This window comes from Dipodomys merriami, unplaced genomic scaffold (genome assembly GCF_024711535.1).
Source record: "Dipodomys merriami isolate MVZ:Mamm:240054 unplaced genomic scaffold, mDipMer1.0.p SCAF_27, whole genome shotgun sequence".
In the NCBI taxonomy this organism is placed as follows: domain Eukaryota; kingdom Metazoa; phylum Chordata; class Mammalia; order Rodentia; family Heteromyidae; genus Dipodomys; species Dipodomys merriami.
Genome location: NW_027204159.1, coordinates 12,725,832 through 12,746,073, shown reverse-complemented (window position 1 = coordinate 12,746,073; position 20,242 = coordinate 12,725,832). Strand labels below are relative to the sequence as shown.

The 20,242-nt window shown below is 38.6% G+C and overlaps 1 long non-coding RNA gene across 1 annotated transcript in view; it reads left to right on the top strand.

The window, feature by feature from the left end:
• Positions 1–20,242, top strand: part of LOC138837311 (uncharacterized) — a 109,183-nt gene that overhangs the window by 60,428 nt on the left and 28,513 nt on the right. The window contains exons 2-3 of the long non-coding RNA XR_011375298.1: positions 1,591–1,695; positions 6,548–6,677. This is a non-coding gene — a long non-coding RNA (uncharacterized lncRNA). The remainder of the gene's footprint in view (positions 1–1,590; positions 1,696–6,547; positions 6,678–20,242) is intronic.

Genomic DNA, 20,242 nt, shown 5'->3' with positions numbered 1-20,242 from the left:
TGATATATGAGAGAAGGAGGAGCATTCCAGGGAAAGTCAGAAATCAGCAGGGCACAGTATTGGGATGGAGAGTGATAAGAAATCTGACCAGAGACATGGGCTGTAACTAAATTCTACAGGACATTGTATGCCATATTAAGGACATTGGGCAATATGTATTTTTAGAAAAGTGATGTGATTAGCTGTGCATGTTAACATGATTGATTATAGTGGCAGAATGTGGAAAAGAGTATGGATGTGGTAGACAGGCGATGTGGCTTGGAGATTATGACAATAGTTCTTGTAGGTAAGAAAATACTCAGTGTTTATATGTTTTCCAATCTTGCATCTACAGCAGTACTGCTGGTTTGACCACCCCTACTCCACCTTAGCATTCTTAACCCTGTATTCCAATTACTTGTAGACCCTGCCACTCCATCAAACCCTACCTACTCTTCTCAGGAAATAGTCAATAGAGATGGCATAAAGGAATTGAAATTCTATTGGGTTGACTCTCATCTTCTGCTTCTGAGTTGCATTATAGAGCTAACACTTTTAACTGGCAGAAGTAAATGGATGAGTGTTTGCTGAAGCAGGGGAAAATATTTTGAGTGAAATCTCAGCCTTTAGGAAAAACTTTTCTCTCAGTGCACACAGCGCTGACCTAGCAAGCAAAACCCAGTCGATGGACTCCATGGGGGCCGATGTCTGGCTCAAGCTACTTTTAATGGGATGTGGAACATATACATTTCCTTGAGGTCACAGCTTTAAACCTGACCCATGGCTATAAGAACCACTGTCTGACAGCTCTTTGGCAGCTGCTGTGAAATGAATTATGGGTCCAGGACCAGTGCTAGTAGCCCGAGTACACTTCAGCAAAGCCTTTCTGGAGTTACTGCCGGAGAGGGAGTGTTAAACGGAAAGGCCAAGGAATAAAGGAAACAGGATTGCTGAATGGACCTATCAGAGAGCATTCCCAGGGCTACCGCCAACCCACAGGTGAAGGGTAGAGTGAGTAGTGGACACTCTGAGCTCTCCTCCTGTCTCAGAGACAAATGTAAATAAGACCCAGGAACTTGAAGTGTTTGGGAGAAGTAGTCCCTCCCCCCTCCCTAGCAAACATGAGTTGCATTTACCAGATTCATCAGATAAAGGATCTCTGGAGTAACATCTTATTTGCATTTTACTTAAAGAAACCTTTCATTTGGACCACACCAACAGGTCATGCAGGAAGGAAGCTAGCTCTTAGGTACTGCTGTTTGACATTTCCTGGGGGCTTCCTTCATTCTGTTTCTTACTACAGTTTTGTTCTTGGTGGTTTTAATGGAAAGGCAACATGCAATTACTTTTTGGAAATAAGATCTTATCATGGAAAACTATGAATCCAAAATAGGAATGATAGAGGATTTAAAATCTCAAATGCATATTTTTGTTTGTGGTCTCAGAAATTTGGCGAAGCAAAACTGACATAGTACTATACATGAAATATATCATCATCTGTCAAGCAACAACAGCATGTCTGTATTTTCTCCATATGATTAAATTGATAGTCTTCAATCACAGCAGATATTTGTACTATTTTCCTCATTTGTACTATTTCCTCATCTGTAGATGAAGTAATCAAGCATACAGCCTGGATGTGATCACATGTTGGTCTGATTCTCAAGCCCTTGTGGCTTACACTGGAACAACTGTCCCCAACCAGGATAAAATAAGGTACTTACACGTCCTTAAAAGTAATGGATAGAGACCCTTCTGCTGAACTGTGCCTAAAAATAAAGTAAAATTATTTTGAGAGGCACATAAACAAATGACTTTAAAAGTAGTTCTTATTTCTTCTTCTTTTCAAATGGAGTCCTACTGTGCTGACAAGACTGATCTTGAACTCCTGGGCTCTAATGATCCTCCTGTCTTGACCTTCAGAGTAGCTGGAACTATAGGCATGTATCATCATGCCAGGCTAAAAGGAGCTAACCCTTATTTAAATTACTGTATGCAAACAAGACTGCTTTTTTCCACTAGTGGTGACTATGCTAATTATAGATTAATTCTATAATTAATCTTAACATGAATTTATGTAAATTTAGAAGTGAGTTAATAAAATACTTAATAAAATATTAAGTAGATAGTAATAGATAGGGCAAAAATAACCAATAGGGTTGATGAAAGAATGGTTTGAGGATCACTGTGCTCTGCTCTGCTGTGTTTCTGGGGTAACTCAACCTGCTCGAAGCTAGGGAATGGTGAATTGCAGTCAAGTCCTATACAGGGCTTCAGGTACTGGGCTAGGATGACAGATGCCTGCTAGAGTCAGGTGTAGCCTAGCTTCCTGGAAGGCCTTAAAAGAAAACACTCCTCTTCTAGTTAGCATCTTGCCTTAGTTTCCTGAATATTGCATCATGTACAAAGACATGTATTTAATCTGTTTTGCTTTTTAAATTATACGGGAATGTCCACAGCTATGTTTAGTTCTTCTATGAAAACTTACTGCCTTGCTGTCTATACCACAACTCCAGACTTCTCACAAAAGCATATCTGGTTAGGGGCTGTTATTGTTATTCTCATAATAACACATCTATTTATTTTCTTCAGTTGTCATCAGAGATGGAAAATATATTTAAATCATAAATTTAACAGTGAAAGATTGATAATGGCTATTAAAATTCTGGTTCAAAGGATTCTGAGGTTGTATATGAGCTCAGTAAGAAAGGACATCGTAATCCATTAGTGATATCTGTCACAGAGAAGGTTAGGTGAGAAGAGTCATGCAGGCCACACATTTGTTGCCAGTGATTCTCCAACTGGAAATAATCCATTACTTCCTCAGAGACTGTACTTCTCTACACATGTCACATATTTATAGATTTACTGATTCTGTTTCATTTCCCCTGAAGACCAAATCTGTAATTCCAAAAGAACCAGAAACCATTGTATTAAGTTTTACTGTGAATTACAGGTATAAAATCTGCAGTTCAGGTTTGAAGACAAAATAGCTGCTTTCCAAAGAGCAATTGCCCTTTTCTTTCTCCAGCAAATGCTGAACAAGGGATTTAAGGATGTGGGAGAGGATCCAGGCAGAGAATGCATCAGAACAGCAATGCCTTTAGGCCAGAATGAGCCTCACAATAACATTTGGGAGACAGTTGTCTCCATATGCTCACACAGTTGCATTCAATCATTTTTTTCCCCTTGATGTGACTTCTCCCTGAATTTCTCTATAGTTCCATTTCTTCTTGCCAAACAGCAGAGGGCCAACAGGTATGAACAGGTAGTTCACTGATCACCTTGGTTCAAAATTGGTGTCATTACTATGGCTTGGAAAGGAGCAGCAGCTGTCAGACTCATTCACAGTGGGCTATTGATCTAGACTATGCCTGCATCACACCTGGAAGTATCAAGTTGTAGTTGGGAAAAACTGAGCTGTAAGCAGAATTCTGTATATGCAGTTGGCTCTGGAACTCTTTGACACAGCTGTGAAGCATGAATAGTGCTACTTCAGGTTCTGCTCATCCCATGCCCTCCCTCTTCTCTTCACTGTCCTGAGACATTTGTTACCTTCAAGGCAGGGCCCTTCTCCTTGAGAAAAAATATAATTTGTTCCTTATTTACTTCCTTCTTTTCTAGCTCACCTAGCATTCTGGGTTGCGTAGGTTTCTGCCCTTAGCTACTTGCTCATATTCCATTAAGAGTGAATGAGACAGCTAATACAGATAATATATTGTTTCTCTTCTGAATGGTACTTGCAAACATAAAGTTTAGTTTTGGTGGTGTGTGTGTGTGTGTGTGTGTGTGTGTGTGTGTGTGTGTGTGTGTGTGTGTGTGTGTGTGTGTGTGTGTGTGTGTGTCTTGGGGCTTGGACTCAGGGCCTGAGCACTGTCCCTGAGCTTCTTTTGCTCAAAGGTAGCACTCTACCATTTGAACCACAGCACCACTTCTTTTTCTGTTTACGTGGTACTGAGGAATTGAACCCAGAGCTTCATGGATGCTAAGTAAGCACTCTACCACTAAACCACATACCCAGTCCTTGTTTGTGAAGGATTTTTGTGAAATTGTGCCTGTGGTGTGAATCTAGGTAGTAAAATAAGCAAGTGAAGGAAATGCTTTTGTTTGTGAGGTGAGTGTTACAATGAAGGGTCCATTCTTCCATCCAAATACTTCTAGGCTGAGCATTCCAGCCAGCATCTGTTGGAACTGAGATCTTGAATGATGATCAATAATAATGTGACCAATAATGTGATGCATAATTTTGTTGTGACACAGGTTTGAGGCAGGTAAAGTTATGTCTGTGGTAATTTATAGTTAAATGGGGCATGTAATACCACAAAGAATTGGGTAAGATTTGGTATAAATAAGAGACACATAGTATACCAGTAAGATGACTCCAAACAGTTCTATGTCTATTGAAACATGAAGAAAACAAGTATTTTTATATGTATAACACACATACATACTTACATACATACATACATACATACAATCTTAAATTAGGAGATTTTTCATCTCCTCCCAAATTAAGAAATTAATAAGTGTTTGCTTTAACTGAATTCACACTTCTAAGTCCATAGAGGAAATAGTTATCTATTTGTAGTTAGTCCATTACATGCACAGACTTAAGGAGGAAATACATTAATTTGGACAGAGTGCTGGTGTAATCCTAGCTTCTCAAGAGGCTGAGAACTAGACAATTGTGTTTTTTAAATTAATTAATGCATATATTTATTTATTTGTTTTAAATTTTATTGCTATTGTAAAGAGGATGTACAGAGGAGTTACAGTTATATAATTAGGTAATGAGGACATTTCTTTTTGAACAGTGTCATCTATCCCTTCGTTTTCTCCCGATTTTTTCCTCCTGATACCCCTTCCCCACAAGTTGAATAGTTAATTTTCAACATAGTGTCTAGTGAGTGTCACTGCTGCATATAATTGTATTTTGAAGCCAGCATGGGCAAAATGTTTGCTAGATTCCAACTTCAGTTCACCAACAAAAAGCTGAGCTGGAGACATGGCTCAAGTGGAAGTAGAGTACCAGCTATAGGTGAGTAAGCCAAGTGAAATCACAAGGCTCTGAATTCGAACTCTGGTACTGGAGAAAGAAAGGAAAGAAAAAAAAGAAAGAAAGAAAGAAAGGAAGAAAGAATGAAAGGAAGAGAGAGAGGGGGGAGAAAGAAAGAGAGAAATAAAGAAAGAGAAAGAAAGAAAGAAAGAAAGAAAGAAAGAAAGAAAGAAAGAAAGAAAGAAAGAAAGAAAGGGAGAAAGAAAGAATGGGAGAAAGAAAGAAAGGGAGAAAGAAAGAAAGAAAGAAAGGGAGAGAGAGGGAGGAAGGAAGGAAGGAAGGAAGAAAAGAGGGAAGGAAGGAAGGAAGGAAGAGAGAGAAAGGAAGAAAGAAGACAGTAAAGAAAGAATGACTGCTTTTTGCTGGGTGCTAGTGGTTCATGCATATCATCCCAGTTACTCAGGAGACTGTGATCTATTATCTGGAGTTTCACAGTTCAAGGCCAGCCCAGGACAGTCTAAGAGACTTCACTTCTACAATAGCCAGCAGAAGACAAAGCTGGAGGCATGGCTCAAGTGGTATGGTAGAGTGCCAGTCTAGTAAGCCAGCTTAAAAAATAAAAATAAAACCCTACTTACTATTTTCTCTCCATGTTAATATTTTTGAAGCAATATTACTAAAGTCAGATACATATTTGGTATCAGTGCCTTTGCGGTTGTTTCTCCTTCTCGTGTTCCTATCTTTTCTTTAGATTCAGATTGTTGAAAGGAAATGCCGAGTATTGCCCAAAGATACTCTATAGTTGACAGTGTAATACTGAGTTATGCAGAACCCCATCGGCCATAGTCAGCTTAACGTTGATCCCAGCATGCATAAATTCTTGCTCTGAGAGGCCTTTGGTGGCTTGGAAAGCACCGTTAATGCTGTGGCCATCAAATGAGTACTATTCGTTCTTGTCAGTCTTCCTGTCAGTAATAGAATCGAACCATAAGCTTTCTTCCAGAATTCAACTCTGACTTTCTTCTGCCTGGAAAATTAGGAGGAGAGATGGGGAGTCTAAGCAGAAGGATCCAAACAAGGAAGAAAGATATGGTGTTGTGGTCCTGCTCTGGACTGAATTGTGAGGCCTTTGAAGCACCAAGGTGGAAGGGTCCACAGAGATGGTGGAAGTCAATGCCTTTATCATTTAGGAAACAGATAGACAAAAAGAGTTTGATTAGGCCTGTTTCTCAGGGTATCTCTTTCTTTGATTCTTAACTCTGGGCAGTCTTCCTCCAGGGAAATTTGTGTAATCAATGACTCAGCTCCCTGTTAACTATGACTCTTAGGTAAGAGATTAGCATCTGTGAACCTCAATTCTATTACCTTCAAAATGTGGTAAAATTTTTCATGCTGAGATTAGAATGATACATGAAATATGCTCCTAGCTCTTTCTAATGCGGTACCTTAATATATAGGGCGATTATGATTACTCTTTATTATTTTCCAGTGGTTAGACATTTTCTAGGTACTAAATGCACTCCTGCTACCCTTTTGCATCTCCTCTCACCTAGACCATTTCTATGTTGATAGGGAATACACAGTTACAGTGCCCAAGAAGTCATGTTAAGTCATGGATTCAAACATCACCTTCCCAGAAAGCTGTCTTGCTCTTGCTGATCTGAGACCATGGTTCTGCTAATATGAAAAACCCAAGGAAAAGGTGAGAAGTTGTATGTGTGTACGTGCATAGGTACATGCATGTGTGGACATCTGTGTATGTGTAATTCAAATAGCAAATAGTACACTATTACCAAACTCTATGATGTCACTAGGCAGTCTGACCTGGGAGAAAAGAAAGTAAGGCATCTTCTTTCTCACAATGCAGTAGCAGGACTCACCAAAGCCAGGAGTGTTTTATTTATCCTCCTGTTTGAGAAAATAAATCTAGTTCCTGATCGAAGCACTAAACTAGATCTTGGTAAAAGCTTGTCATTAAAGTTTTTCTTTGCTGTTCTCTCAACATGTGTAAGTTGATAAAGATGAATTCATAGTTCTAGAGACCTCAGCCTGGCATTCTCCAAGAAATATGGCAAGCATAATTTTTTCTTCCTACCATTGCTGAAAAGCCTAATTGAGAACTTCTCCTTCTCCTTTTCCTTCTTCTTTTTGCTAGTCCTGGGGCTTGAACTTGGGGCCTGGGCTTTGTCCTTGAGCCTATCTGTGCTCAAGTCTAGGGCTCTACCACATGAGCCACAGTGCCACTTTCAGCTTTTTCTGAGCAGTTTATTGGAGATAAGAATCTCACAGCTTTTCCTGCCTGGGCTAGTTTTGAACTGTGATCCTCAGGTTTCAGCTTCCTGAGTAGCTAGGATTACAGGCGTGAGCCACTGGCACCTGGCATCTTCTTTTTATTTGAAATGCTCTATCTAAAAAAATAGATAATGTGTTTACATGAGTCTGGGAACAAGAAGCCAATATCTGAAGTCCGTATTTCTCCATCCCAAGGTAAAAGTTAAGCACACACAACTGTACAGGCTCTTTTAAAAAATATTAAATGATTGTACAAAGAGGTTACAATTCCATGTGTCAGGTAGTGAGTACAGTGCATCTTGATTGATGCCACCCTTGAAAAAGCCCTTTGAAGAAGGGGCAGGAAAGGCATGCTGGGTCAGGAAAGGCATGCTGGGGCAGGCTTCCTCTCTTATTCTTCTCCTCCTACCCAACTCTATGCTAGGAAACTCATTTTCCTCTTGACTTCTGATAGCCTACACTTTCGAATATCCCAACTTAACAGGTGTATCAGCTTTTGCTGGTCAGTCTACTTAACATTTATAGACCATTTAGCATATGCAAAACACATATATATATATAAACTAGTCTCTGTGAGTGCTATGGCAGGAAAAATGAACATATAACATAGAGGGATGAGACAGGAACAAGCAAGTTTCAGGTGTGTACTGAAGCTGAAAGGAATCAGCTGGAAATTCCCAGGTAGAACTGCTGAGATGCCAAGCTAGCCTTAACCCAGCTCCAGCCTCTGGGCTATTGGCAAACACATCTTGGCATTTAAGGAATATCAATATGTTACTTGCCAGTTGGACTATAAGCTAAGTACAGGCATATCAGGTCTGCACTTGCACAGGGGCCAAATCTTAACATGGAAATATACCTTTAGATCACAATTTATGGTATAGGCTTCATCGTTACTCTTTAGCATTTTATTCACAGTCCTAAAGATGTTGACGTCAACATCTTTTAATAACAAGAACTTATTTAGAGCATGTGCTCATGAGCATCTTCCATAGTTTACGTTCTTTGCAAGGATTCATTTTGCCCACTCTTGTAGATGGATTGTCTTACAAATGCCTGGCACACAGGAGGTAGTCAATAATGTTAACTGAATTGTCTGCCATATTCTGGCTTTATGATGGCACACAGCATGTTATATGACTTCTATAGGCATCAGTTTATTGACCTGTAGAATCTGGGAGGGAACAAAATATTAGGGGAAACAGAGATAATGGATACAAGGTGCATAACCCATCCTAGACATTAGCGAGGAAAGTTCACCAAAAAGAAAGAGTAACTTTGGGATCTCTTTCTTCCTCCTGGAGAAGTAATCTTGGGTGTCCTGTCCCTGAGGCAGAAGCAACATCGCAGGAGAGGAGAGTTTGTGCCTGATGCATCGGTCAGCACTTAAGAGCTCTGTTCACTTTCAGTTGATGTCTCCTTGATGAGGCCAGAGGGCAGTGACATCCAGTAATTGCTAGGTCTGAGCCTGACCTTTTTAATGTGAAAACTTTCCTTTCCACCAGTCATTCCATGATGATTTTTTTTTTTTACACAATCCACAAATGGATCCACTGTAAAGCAAAGGATAAATAGCATAGCCACACACTAATAGCATGGCTAATTCCTGGCATGCCAAGAATTCTATGGAACTTGCTGTTACCATTGCCTTAATCTTTTATAAAATAATAGGAATGATAAGTGCTCCATATCCCCAAATAGAGTACCTATGGGACCATTTTACTAGATGCTATAGCTGGCATATCTTAGTTAACCTTCCAAACAACCCCATGAGAGAGACAGAAGTATATTCTTATCCCCATATTGTAAATAGACTGAGAATAGGGGCTTTGTGTCATTATTCTGAAATGTGATATCAAACAAATGAAAACTGAGCTATGACGGAGTTCAAGTTCTATACTTTTCCATGGGAATAGCCTCTCAGTCATTATAAATGAAAACACCCTTCTATCTGTTTGTCTGGTGTTCTATCATTATAAAAATGGCTACATGAGTTTTAACCAAATTGAAAGAGAATTTTTGGGTCAATTAAGATGTACATACAGGCTAGGCACCAGTGGTTTACGTCTATAATTCTAATGGCTTTGGAGGCAGAAATCAGAAAGATCATGGTTGAGGCCAGCCGAGGCATACACAGAATACTCCTGTTCAACTAATAGCTATACATAGTGTTACATTCCTGTCAGCTGTGTGCGAGGCTGAGGTCAGGTTGTTTGCCATTCCAAACCAGCTTGAGCAGAAAAGTCCAAGGAGACCCCATCTCAACACAGATGGGCACTGCTACCCATGTCTGTCATCTTAGCTGTGGTGGGAAGCAAAGAAATAAGAGAATCTTTCCCTTTTTGTTTATTTGTTTGTCTTTGTTCTTGGGCAGGGGGTAATACCTTATCCTCCAAATAATCAGGCCCCCAAAAGTGGTAGAGGCATGACTTATCAGTATAGTAGTTGCCTAGAAAGCACAAGGCCCTGAGTTCAAACCTATGTACTACTACCTTAAAAATATGTGTGTGTGTGTGTGTGTGTGTGTGTGTGTGTGTGTGTGTGTGTGTGTGTATAGAGAGAGAGAAATAGACTATTTGACATGCCAAAAATTCACCTAGAAGCACTCTGCTTCTGGCAATATTATTTTTTTCACTTTTCAAAAACTTAATTTAAAATTTTTTGAATATATTTTAATTTTCTTTAGGCAAAGAAGTTGTCATTCAACAGATCAATGTATGAATACCATTCCTCTTGATCCATATCAACCCATGACATTAATCTAGGTCACTTCTGGCTCAAGGATGGCTAAAGAGACTGGATATTTTAAAAATTCCAATTAGTTCAGCTTCTCTCAGTCTGTGGAAAGTATACTCTTTTCTGTTACCTTCACAAGGAAAAGAGAAAGAAATGAAGAGAGAAAGGAAGGAAAAAAAGGAGAAAGAAAGAAGGAAAGAAAGGAGAGGAAATTCTAGCTGGTGTAATCAGAAAGCCAGCAAGAACTTTATCAGGATCGGGGCTAAGATCTGACAGAGAAGAGAATCCCTAGAGGTGCTCCCAGCATGCAGTGCTATCTCTTTCCTGGAGATGATTGCTGATCTCAGCAGTGGTGGCTAAGAACACCAGGGGCTAAATTTGGTATCCAAGATAAACATCTGATCAAAGCAACTATAAACAAGCCAGGAAAAAAATGTAATGAAAACTAGCCCACAGACAATCCAGATACTATTTTTTAAAGCAGGTACACTTCACAAGTTCAGGGAATTAAAAGACAAGCTGGAGAATTTTCACAAAATACTGTAAACTATGAAAAAAAAAAAGGTGGTAGGAAGCAGGCATGGTGGCACACTCCTATAACTTCAGCATTCAGTAGATTGAGCATTCAGTGGATTCAGTGGATTCAGCATTCAGGAGGATTGTAAGTTCAAGACTATATGAGACCCTGTTTCAACAATAATGAAACAAAAGCAAACAAATTGAATTACCTGCAATGAAGTAACTGGAAAGAAAGAACTTAAGTATAGAGTTTCAGCTTAGATACAGAGAGAATTACAGAACTAGAAGCTAGAAGAGAAGAAATATATCCAAATTTGAGCATGGAGAAAAAGGATGGAAAATACAGGAGACAATATAAAAAGCAAATAAACATAATAAAATGGTTGCATGTAGAAGGAGAGTAGGGAATATTGTAGAAGGAGTATTTGAAGATACATGATAAATATTTTTCTAAATTGTAGAAATAGAAATCTCAAGGCATTGATTCCTTAGGCAGAATAACGCAAAGATCACATCTAGACCCATCATAATAAACTGGAGGTAAGCCAAAGACAAAGAAAAAAAACCTTAAAAACAAACAGAAAGAAATACATTTAAAAGAAAACCCTTGAGATTTCTCAAAGTATTTACAAAGGTTCAAATCTTACATGAAGGTCTTTGATTGATTTGGAGTTATTGTTGTACAAGGTAAGAGGGAGGGGTCTACTTGTCTTCTAGATTATTGTAATTGGTCTTCATGCTTATTTTTGGGCCAGTGTCATGCTCTATAGGGGAAACTCTGGAAGATAAAGGAATAGATGATTATTTTCTGAACAAAGTTTAATTACTCCTATAATAAGAGTAAGAACTGACAAATGGGAATACATAAAATTAAAAAAAGTTTCTACCTATCAAAGGAAGCAATTATCCAAACACTGAACATTGCTGGGTAATGGAAAAAAAAACAACCAAGAAAGGGAATGAAGGAATGAGTCCCACTAATGAGCTCTTAAAAATCTCCCACAATGCTGGACTCATGCTTGTAATTCCAGTTATTCGGGAGGCTGAGATCTGAGAATCATGTTCAAAGTCACCCAGGGCAGAAAGAACTGTGAAACCTATCACCGAATGGCTAGAAATGGAGCTGTGGTTAAGTGGTAGAGAAGTGGCCTTGAATGAAAAGCTAAGGAATAGCACTTAGGCCCTGAGTTCAAGCCCAAGTAGTAGCACAAGAAAGAAAGAAAAGGGGGGGAGAGAAAGACAGACAGACAGACAGACAGAAAGAAAGAAAGAAAGAAAGAAAGAAAGAAAGAAAGAAAGAAAGAAAGAAAGAAAGAAAGAAAGAAAGAAAGAAAGAAAAGGAGAAAGAGATGGGAAGAAAGAGAGAGAAAGAAGACAATTATAAGAATCAGGAGACCAAACCACAGAATGGGAGAAAATCTTCGCCAGCTATATCAACAGATAATATTATATTTAGGATACATAAACAGCTAAAAATATACATATTGAAAATTGCACAATGAGTCCCTCTGAAAGAGAGGAAAGGAGAGAGGGGTGAAAAAAGGTAAGTTAGAAATGAATCTGATCAAATAACACTATATGCATATATGCAAATATCATAATGAACCTTTTATATAATTAATGAATGCTTTACAAATGAAAAAATTAAATAGCAAAAGAGCAAATAATACAATTAATATGTGAAGAAGTGAATTGAGCAGACAATTCTTAGAAGTACAAATGGTCAATACATAAAGAAATGCTCAACAGTTGCAGCCATAAGGAAATGCAAATAAAAACTACTCTGAGAGTCCATCTCAACTTAGTCAGAATGGCATCATCAAGAAAACAAAGAAGAAATGCTAGTAAGCTGTGGGGTAAAAGAAACCCTCACCCACTTTCAGGAATGCAAACTAGTACAACTAGTATGGAAATCAGGATGGAGTTTCCTCAAAACAAACAAACAAAAAACCTAAAAATAAACCTACCCAAGACCCCACCACACTATTGTTGGGTATATATCCCAACAGTCTACGAGAAAGATACTCACATAATCCTGTTTATTGCAGCTCTGTCCATATTAGCCAAAGTACAGAAGAAGCGAAGATGGCCAATAACTGATGAGTTGACAAGGAAAATGCCATATATACATACAATACATTATAGATAGATACAAAATATCTGTTATATATAGAGATAAATTATCTATCCATATAACAATCTTCAGATATAGATAGATCTAAGTATCTAAAGTATATGTATTAATATTACATATTATGTGTTAATGCATATCTCTCTCTATATATATCTCCTCAACTTTGCAAGAAAGTAGATGGAACTGGAGCATCATAGTAAGTGAGGTAAGCTGAGCTCCACAACCCAAATATCACATGATGATGAAGATTGTGATGATAATGATGAAAACAGGATATGAATATAAAAAGGGATTTTTCTCAGGAGGAAACAGGGAGAGACAAAATGATGCCGAAGATTAAGATCAAATTACACACACATATGCATACACACACACCACATACACAATTGTGCAGATAGCATAATATAATAAAACCCACCAAGCTCTGTTTGAAAGGAGAAGAGGAAGGGGGAGAGGAACAGTAGTAGAGTTGAACTAGTTTAAAGCACACTGCACCTACAGAATTACCAAACACACTGCCCTTGTTAGTGTTTGCCCATTCAAAAATAATTAAGTAAAAAACAACAAACAGCTGTCTCTTTAACATAAATGATGGACACTCAGTGTTAGTCATTTCCTCCTCTTATTAAAGACAATTGCTACCTTGAAGATGAAGTTTTGTTATTTCTATGATTAATTTTTTTTGCCATATGTACCTGGCCAATTAACAAAATATAATTATTTGAATGCTTTCAAATATTAGTGTTTAACTATAAGTGACACTGCCGTCCACTTGTGTGTATCTGTGTGTTTGTGTGTGTATGTGTGTGTACTGATACCAGGACTTGAACACAGGGCCTCACACTCTCATTCTGCTTTCTTGCACTCATGACTAGCACCCTGCCACTTGAGCCATGCTTCCAGCTCAGCATTATGCTGGTTAACTAGAATGAAGTCTTAAGGACTTTTCTGCTTGGGCTGGCTTTCAGCTTGGACCCTATTGATCTCAGTGTTCTGAGCAGTTAGTATTATAGGCATGAGCCTCCAGCATCTGGCTTATGTTTACCTTTTCCTTTTTCCTTTTCCTTTTTTGCCATTATTGTGTGTGAAACACATCCACCAGGCACTGTTAGAATATATAGGTTGATTTAAATGTAGATTTCTAATTGTCCTACTATCATGTAGCAATATCATGCTGTCTTAATTACTATACTTTTGTGACACATTTTCCTGTCTATAAGGAGGATCAGAATCCTTCAACTTGTTTAAATGTTGTCTTGAGTACCTTTGGCTTTGCCTCTACCAATGGGAGTTTCTATTCATCTTGAAACATCTCATTGTCTTTTCTTTCAATTTCCCATTTTTGATAGAGATACTGATGTGAAGAAATAAATATGTATTATAAGTTCTCATCCCAAATGTGAGTGCAATGCTAACTGTCCTAAGTGATAAAGGTATGAGGTAGGAGAGGGAAGTAAGGACAAAATGCCCAGGCCCTGCTCCCTAAAGGCTCAATCCCCTCAATCCCAGCTGATCTCTGCTGCTGAGATGACATGCCATCATTCAGAGGCAAAATGACATTCAAAGGACTCTGGAAAGCTCTAATTTTATTATAGGAATTTCCATTTATTAAATATTGGTTCACTTTTTTCTATAAAAGATGTAGACAAGCCAGGTGCCGGTGGCTCACACCTGTAATCCTAGCTGCTCATACCTATAATCCTATCTACTCAGGAGGCTGAGATCTGAGGATCATGGTTCAAAGCCAGCCGGGGCAGAAAAGTCCGTTAGACTCTTCTCTCCAATAAACCACTCAGAAAACTGGAAGTGGCACTTGTGGCTCAAGTGGTAGAGTGCTTGCTTTGAGCTGAAGAGCTGAGGGACAGCGCCTAGGCCCAGAGTTCAGGCCCACGACCAGCAAAAAAAAAAATGTAGACAAACAAGAGTCATGGAGGAGAAACCATACACAGTTTCCTGATGCCATATTTGAATCGTTTCCTGATCATATTGAGCAAGAAAAAGAAGGCTAAGTCTGAGGTGAATTATCTCAGGACATTCAGTGCCACAGTGGCGAGCTCATCAGTAGATCTAGAGTACAGTTTTCTAAGCTCCAAGTCCCCAAAGCAATTAGATCTTTTGGCTACCAATGCTTGAGAAAGCTTTCAGGGAATTTAGCCCGGGACACTTGTTGAAGAGCCTTCCAGATGTCAGAGTAGTACCTTGCATGTGTGCTCACACCTCTGTCAGCCTTCTGCCCACTTCACCTTCCGCCCCTTATTTTTCAAATTGTGTTTAGCTTTCTTGGCAGTGAGACTTATAGCAATGATCATACACTTCTCCACCATTTTCTATTATTCTATTGTGTTATGCTATAATGTTTGGATTGCATGTTCACAGTACAATACTACAAAGTTGTGTTAGAGTTTTCTGTAGGAGATACTTGTTTTCTGTCTGCTGTGTAGTTTTAAGTTTACTCTGTAAGGACTTTCATCAATGAGTTACATGTTCTTTAAGGACCAATCACCAATCTATTTCTTCCATATTTTGCTACTTCTTTCACTACTACTTGATGAATGGACTCTAAAGTCTAAGATTCTCTTATCCAGGTCTAAGATACTAATACCTAAAGCATTATCTTCTCTTGTCTTGCTCATAAAATCCTGAGGGACACCTAAGCTGGCTCAACTTCTAGACCAAAAGTGGCAAATAGTGCGTGATGACCATATTTCTTTCATCCCAGAATATGCTGGGGCCACAGGCCCAGGGTTTTCTATCTCTCTGCTTCCTAGGGGCTGAGAGTGATATATGCTTCTTTAAACTTTATTTGTTAAACATGATTACATCAGGGATCATATCATGGTGAAATATAAAAATATAGAAATGTTCCCCCCACCTTTTGCTGTTGTTACTAGAGAATCCATTTTATCCTGAATAGATCTCTTCTAAAGGGAACATCATTCACGTACTTGAACATCTTTAATCCACTCAATAAACATTGCCACAGCTCATGGTATATAGTGACGGCCATAGCAGACATGATTCATGATCTCCAGGGTTGTGTATCATGCATGAGGCCTGAGAGAAAACATCCAAATGAAAAAACACATCCATAAAATTAGCTAGTGCTAAGTGATAGAAACAAGACTAAACACAGGAATGGTACTGACAATGTCTATGTGGATGTGAGTATAGGAAGATAAGGTCTATGTCATGTAAGGATGAGAGCCGCTTTAACTATATTCTACTGTTGGATAACCATGTAAATAAAGCTAAAGTACTGGCATGTATTCTAGTGATAATTTTCAGAGAAGCAGACTTTGGAACAGCTTAAGCTAAGTCTCTCACAGGCTTAACCATCAAAAACTGTTACAGCCGGCTCTGGTGGCGGGCTCACAGTTGTAATTCTAGCTACTCAGGAGGCTGAGATCTGAGGATTAAGGTTCAAAGCCAGCCTGAGCAGAAATGTCTATGAGATTATTATCTTCAATAAACCAGCAAATATTCAGAAGTGAGGTGTGGCTCATATGATAGAGCACCAGCCTTGAGTGAAAAAAGCAAGGAGGAGTACCAGGTCTCCTGAGTTCAAGACTCAGTGCTTGTGTGAGCATGCATGTGCATGCTTGCGTGCATGCACACACACACACAATATCAGTTTTGCTAATACTACGGACAGTTTTGAAGTACAGGCAGTGTTTACATATTGTATTACATATTGTATTTGCATATTGTATTTGCAACTCTGAAACAGTTACTTTTCTCCTTCCAGTCTGTTCAATAATACCTATGGTTCCTTCCATTTTCTTTTTAGCAGAGAACAGTGCTACATCCTCTAAGTTCTTGAAGAACTTCTCTAGAACTTAATCCTCTAAATGCCTTCTTTGTCTTAGACTAGATTTCTCTTCCAGTTGAGTATCATTATTCATTTAATCTTGGTAAGGATTTCTTCTACCAGTGCATTTGTGTGATTACTGACTAACAAATACTTTCTTTCGCAGAAAAAAGTCTCAGTTCTGGAAAAGGCCCTGGGACTTTTCCAAACGTAGTATTTAAAACATATGATCAGAGCATGGTATAGAAAATTCAGACTCACTTTGACATCTAAGAAACCTAGTCTAAATCCTTGATCTTCCATCAACCATCAGTCTCTGTTCAAGTAGCTTGGCCTCTCTGAGGTTTTTTTTTTTTTTTTACCATTGGAGCAATGGTAATATCTACTTCATTGAGCTTTCAAATGAAGTTTTAAAGAACTAATGCATATAAAAATCTGTTATATAATGTCCAATATTTCAGTATATCCAAGACCTGTCAAATATTATTTATTACTTATTATTTATTCATTATGTTATTGCATATTTCATTTTTATTTTATTTATTATATTAGTATTATTTTGCTGGGCACTGGTAGCTTATATGTAATCCTAGATACTTAGAGACTGAGATCTGAAGGGCCATGGTTTGAAGACAGCCTGAGCAGGAAAGTCGGTGAGACGCTTATCTCCAGATGACTACGAAAAACAGCCAGAAACAGAGCTGTGGCTCAAATAGTAGAGTGTCAACCTTGAGCAAAACAGCTAAGGGACAGTGCCTGCTACCTTTACCAGAATAAAAAAAAAAAAGAGAGAAAAGAACAATTGGATTATATTTCAATTGTTTTTCTTTTTCTTTTCGTTTTTCTTTTTTCTTTTTTTAATTGTGAAAATACAGTACAGAGGGGTTGCAATTACATGGGCAAGATAATGAATACATTTCTTATCAAGCATTGTTGCGTCCTCCTTTGTTTCCCCTTCCCATCCCTTTCCATCCCCACTGCCCCCCGCCCAAAGTTGTAAAGTTCATTTTTTGACATAACGACTTGTACATCTCATTGTTGCAATGGGTTCACCTGTATCCCTATTTAAACGATTTGTTTTTTCCCTTCCCCTCCACAAATTATACCAACATCAAATACAGTGAAAGCAGAGGTTATATTGTGGGGGAGGGACATACAAAGCAACAAAGAAATCATCTTATAAATATGTTAGAAACAATTGCATGAATGCAAAAACATTTGAATACTTATCTTAGGGTTCATTTAACCTAACATCAACTTACCTGATCTTTTCTGCTTGTCTCAGACATATACTAGTTTCAGTTGTTTTTAAATTAAACTAAATGTAGAACATTTTAACTGGGAGCTTTCTAACATGGGAAAATCTGTGTCTAACCTTCTGAGTGGGGCCTATTGGCCTTTATTTAGACTCCATAAATGATAGAGGTTCATTCTCTTCAAGTTTATTTCCTGCTTTGAGCAGTTCACTTCCTTTATCTATTAACAAAACAGCTTTGATGAAAAGATAGAACTTGAAAATAGCAACGTTACCTGGAAAGGGATAAAGGACAAGTGTCTTTTCTCTGAAAGAATTTGTTTGTTTTTTTTTTTTAAAGTAACAATTCAGTAGTATTTTTCCAAGGCTATCGTTTGAGTTCAGTGTTAATCATTTATATGTGCCATCTTCAAAAACTTTGCCTACTTTCGAAGAACATGTAGGCAATTTTCTGTTGTTTTAAGCTGTGAAACGCTGAGAGAATATTTCCATTCCCTTTAGATATATATCTATTCCTACTGGAGGACAGAAACAGCTGTTAAATGACTGCTTAGACGCATTGTTCAGTGGCTGAGGACAGGCTGGGCCACAGTTCCATGCAACTGAACACCCAAGGGCAATAAGGAAGACAATGCAATTACACGAGTTGGAAATAGGTCAGGATTTGGGACAAACACCCAGATGCTTAGGAAAGTAGCTTTGGGACTTGAAGGTCCCATGGAATGAGAAGTTATTATTCGGTTTGGTGTGCCTAGAGGCTCTGCGTTGTTTTAAGCACTTAAGCTGAAAGAGAGCAAATTCTAAGCATACTCTGTAGAGATAAGCTTGGGTGATGCTTGTCAGTACAGATATCTAGATGTATGGATATTGAAATAAATGCATCAGAATGGCTTTGAGTGTGAGCTATATGGATTTGGACAGATTGGTGTTTGATTACTCTTCCTCTACTTCTCAGCTGGATGATGTAAGCAGTATCCTATCACCACGCTAAGTGTAAATGTTTTCATCTGGACACTAGACACAGCACTAGCATTTACATACAATGCATAGATTAAATAGGAAAATTCAGGTAAAATGTTTAGGCATAGTGCTTAAACAGGATATAAAAAATAGTAACCCTCATCCTTTAACTGCTATCACATTAAGGTCCCTAGCTCTTCCTGTATTTCCTTGCAGAGAGCTTACATTCATGGGTCAGTTGCTACCAGGGCAGAGGTATTTGCTTTATCACAGGGATGTGGATTTATTTATTAATAAGCCAGATACTGAATTGTGGAGCAGATACATGCTAGAGTTGCCCACTTTATGGGATATACCTTTCACATTATTGAGGCTGAAGTTCTCCTGAAGATCTGACCATTGGCAATCTGTGGTCCGTGAGCAAAGGAATGCTTGACCTTGGCCCTGGAAAATGTTTTGTAAAACTGTAGACTTGCTTCATTTCAAGGACAAAGGGACTTTGCGGAAAAAGCAAAGCCAGACTTCACTTTCAAGACAGAGGCTGGTGAATGAGGTCAATGCTTGGTCCTATGTTGTATGCTCAGTGAAGACAGAGTATTTTAAAAGGCAAAAGATAATTTACAAACTCTGTGAATGAACTAACAGCCCTCTAATTAGTACTGGTGGCTATAATTCTAGCTGCTTAGAAGGCTGAGATTGGAGAATTATAGTTCCAAGCCAGTCCAGGCAGAAATAACTGTGAAACTCTTCAGAAAAACAAAGCTAGAAGTACAGGAGTAGCTCAAATGGTGGAGCACCAGCTTTGAGCAAATTTTATAACCACCTTGGGTGGCAGTAAAGATTTATCAGTAACTATCTTTTTAGGCAAGTTACCCCTCAAATAAGTGTCATCTATTTTTTATCATCTTACAGCAGACAGTCAAAAACTAAAGAGATCACCTCCCTAGGCAACTTCTTCCTGCTCTATCTCATTGGTAAACTGATAAGAACTTCTCCAGATCTCCAACAAGAGGAAAAGATTAATGAGCTAATGGTCAACCAGGTCCTAACTGTGACTTGAGACTGTTTCAACTATGCATACCTTTCTTACCTACTGCCCACCTTCTCCCTGGTTAACTTGAAACCAGTGTCTATTCCCATGATATCTGGAAGTGTTGTCTTCCCACAGCTGCCATTGTTTATGGTGAATCCAGTCAGTAAGATACAGACAAGCCACATTTTGAGAGATTGAATTGGGAGTATTTACTGGAAAGCTGGTGAATACAGGTATACTCTTGTCTCAGAGACCTGCAGCCCTGTGAATACATTTAACACTGTTAGAAAACTGAGTCATGAGAACAGGAGAGGAAAGAAAGAGCAGAAAAACAATACCAACAACCCAGATCAACTCTAAAGGAGAAATGAAATGGGATGCCATGCTGCCTGGAGTAGGGCCAGGAGACCCGAAACAGCACAGAAGGCCTGGCGTAAAAGCATCTGCCCTATTCTCCCCCTCAAACCTGGTTTTCTCCAGGGGCAGGTTCACAGGAAACTGGAGACTGGCTCAAGTTTCAGGCACAGGAC